We start from the raw sequence: 3,500 nt of genomic DNA, 5'->3' as shown, positions 1-3,500 counted from the left end.
AAAAAAAAAAAAAGGTTGTCAGCTACGCAGCCACGATTGCAGCAGGGCAAACAATACTATAAGGACAATCACTACGATGTGATGCAGAGCTACGATCTTGTGGCTGCAAGATAAAAGATGGCGTGAACATTTGTGTTTACTTTGCAAGTTATAACAGAGTATTCCACGGATGTTCCTATATCTCTACTGGCGAAGGAGGAGCGCAGCTGAACTCTGTTTGTACTGATGATCCCTTTTTCAGGTTCCAGTGAAAAAGGCCCAACTGCACAAGGAGATTATTTACATAATCTATCTTGGAAGGCAACGCTTTGATGCAATAATCCACATGTTAGTTATGGGCTTATGGCGCTGTCTCCCATTGAATCTTACATGTACTGGTGATATTGTAGTTTATCATTTTGTCAGCTATAAACTTAACTGCAATACATCAAGGATAAATGGTAAGCAAGGAAATCTGAACTGCATGCAGATAATCAAGCATGCAGTGTCGACATTTCAAGGGAGCACATTAGACTACCATTCAAATACTAAAATTGAGAATAATTCAAATCAAAGGTAAAAAAATATTACCAAAAGGATAGTGTAGCCCACGACTCTTCAAATTTTATATTTTAAAAATCTAAAATAATTCAAATTCAAAATTTTGATTAAATTTAGCAAGGGCCGCGCAAACGCAAACCCCTTCTAACATAAATTATGACGTCCACTCTCCCACTTGGGGAGATGGTAAGCCAGCTCTTCCACCAAGTGCAATGTGGACCACTAGCCTAAGCCACGGCTCTTCTTGATCTGTCGTCGACCCCGTCCAGGTAAGTATGTTCCAAGGTTGCACCCCGCCTTGCTTATATAGCTCGTTCTCCCGCTCCAACGTTCTCAACAAGCGATGTGGTACTAAACAAGGGTAATGATCTGTGTTTAATGTGCTGCTCCCTGTGGGCTTCTTGGACGAAGTCCGCAGACCATGGGCTCGCGTGTTAACATTATTTGGGCCAAAACGTGGCCGTAAGCAAGCCTAGAATGCGGTACAGAGGCCTTCAGGCAAGCTATGACGGGCCCGGCTATACTTCACATGCTGCGAGTTGTACGATCACCCTGATGAAGCACGGGCAGGCCCAGCAACTTCTACCACGTGAGACTGTTGTACCAATACGGGAAAAGACCCTAAAAAAACAATACTGAAAAAGAAGGGGCAAACAGTTCTGAAAAAAAAACGACAAATGAAAATTTTCGGTGTAACACGTACTGCATTCTCTCTCAGTCTGCTTTTTTACCTTTTGTTTGCGTTTGTAATACCCTATTGTTTTGGGTAAATAAAGGAAAATGTTTATGCATAATTTTTGTTAGCTTAATTTCTGAAAAATGTCGATAGCTTTCAAACAAAAAAAATTCTTTGTGACATTTAAAAAAAGTTCACGTGTTTCAAACAAATGTACAAGGTACTTCAAAAATGTTTATACAATGCAAAAAGAAAATGTCCTGTAAGTCAAAGATAATGTTATGTACCATTCAAAACAATGTTATACTTTGCATTTAAGAAATGTTCCAAAAATGCATTTGGAAAAAATTAAGCATGTATTTCAGCGCATAATAGGAGCACTGGTGTATTCAGGAGGTCCTCCTATTCACAGGTGATGGATTGCCCCTACAATATCCACGTTGGTACCCCTATAAAATCCATGTTGGCCACTGCGTCAGCGACACTACAGGCCCGCTTGTCAGCCACTGCAAGTCTTTTCTTTTCAACACAGTACAAATACAGACGCTTATACATACATATATACACTCATCCCTGCACGCGTGTATATTCTATCCCTATGAGCACCTTCGGGAGATTGAGCAGCCGCTACAAATCTGGAGATGGTCTAAGTGTTGGCCTAGGTAGCCACGCTTACACTTGTAGGGGATATATGCCATATATGTGTATAATATTTTCTAACGTGCCCCCTCAATCACAAGTTCACAAAGTTGAGATTGCCCTTGAGGTCTTCTAATTTTCGTCATGATAAGCCCTTGGTAAAAGAGAGAAGTGCACATTCTAATCCCCAACTTTTTTTTTCTAGTCTAATGTACAACCCTCAACTATGATACCGTCTTAATCAACCCTAAAATTCTAAACCTGACCAGGATTGAACCTCCCCTCCCCCTTGACCGGTTTTGATCCATTGACCATCCAGTCAGCAAGCCACGTCAGCAAAAAAATCAGATTTTCCAATACAAATTCTGTAAAATAAAAAATCTATAATATAAAAAAGTAAAATAATACTAATAAAATTATCTAAAACTGACGAAAGTAAAAGAATATGTTGAATGAACAAAAAAATTCTGTAAACCAAAAAAATAGTCTAGTGCAATTTTCTACCCCATTTTTGCCCCACGGTCAGGAAAACTATTTTTTTATGAAATTTTGAAAACAATCTATAAAATCAGGAAAACAATACTAAGCATACTGGAAAATTTCCAATTTTTTGTTTAAAACAATGAAATTATTTTCAAATTACATTTTCTACCCAATTTTTCCCAAAATTAAATATTTGTACAGAAAAGGGGAAAATTCTGTAAATTTAAGAAAATAGTACTAAACATTCTAGGAAAGTTTCAAAAATTCTTCAATTAATGTAAATTTCTTCAGTTTCAGTTTCTAGATTTTTTATTATTACTTTACATAATTGTTTTTTATTTTACAAAAAATCAACTGTTTTATAGTTTTTTTATTTTACAGAATATTTTGTTAAAAAAATTGCTGACGTGGCTTTATGACTAGATGGTCAACGGGTCAAAACATGTCAATTGGATCAAAATCGGTCAATAGGGAGGGTAGGGTTGAATCCTGGCCGGTTTTTAGAGTTTGGGGTTGATTCTTAGACGGTATCATAGTTGAGGGTTGGAGATGATACTAGGGTTGTAGATTAGATTAGGGCAAGAGTGTGGGCTTGAAATATGCACTTCCCTCTTGATAAAACCATCTACAACTTGGTCACCTGTGAAGGTAAAACGAAATGTCGAGTAGTCTCTTGGCTACGCTTTCACGCACAAAATGATAACCAATCTTAATGTGCCTAGTTCTTGAATGAAAAACTAGATTTGTTCAGGAATATGTGGCACCGATATTGACACACCATAGGCAAACAACTGGAGAATGAATAACACCAAGTCCATCTAGTAAGGTTTGTACCCACATTAATTCAGCAGTAGCATTAGCTCAAGATTTATATTCAACCTCTGTGTTGATCCAAGATATTATTTGGACCAAAGAAAACAGTAAATCCTTAGTCAATCTTCTGTCATCAGGACAACCTGCCCAATTAGCATATGAGAAAGCACTTAGTAAGGTTAAGGTTGATTCGGCAAACTTCAGATAGGTACTCATGGTACCTCTGAGATACCTCAATATTCTCTTTTATGTTTGTCAAGCCTCAAGTGTTGAGAAGTAGGGGAATGCAAATACTAGCATACTTTATGAACATGAAAATATATGTCAGGTCTTGTTAGTATAAAATACT

General features: G+C 37.4%; 1 non-coding gene across 1 annotated transcript; it reads right to left on the bottom strand.

The window, feature by feature from the left end:
- Window positions 1-657: 657 nt before the first annotated feature.
- Window positions 658-817, bottom strand: LOC119359813. Its single transcript, XR_005172674.1, has one exon. It is a non-coding gene; the product is annotated as a U1 spliceosomal RNA (small nuclear RNA).
- Window positions 818-3,500: the final 2,683 nt, after the last annotated feature.

Source organism: Triticum dicoccoides, chromosome 2A, assembly GCF_002162155.2.
Source record: "Triticum dicoccoides isolate Atlit2015 ecotype Zavitan chromosome 2A, WEW_v2.0, whole genome shotgun sequence".
Taxonomy (NCBI): domain Eukaryota; kingdom Viridiplantae; phylum Streptophyta; class Magnoliopsida; order Poales; family Poaceae; genus Triticum; species Triticum dicoccoides.
Note: the sequence above shows the minus strand (reverse complement) of the source record. Positions and strands in the feature narration are given on the sequence as shown.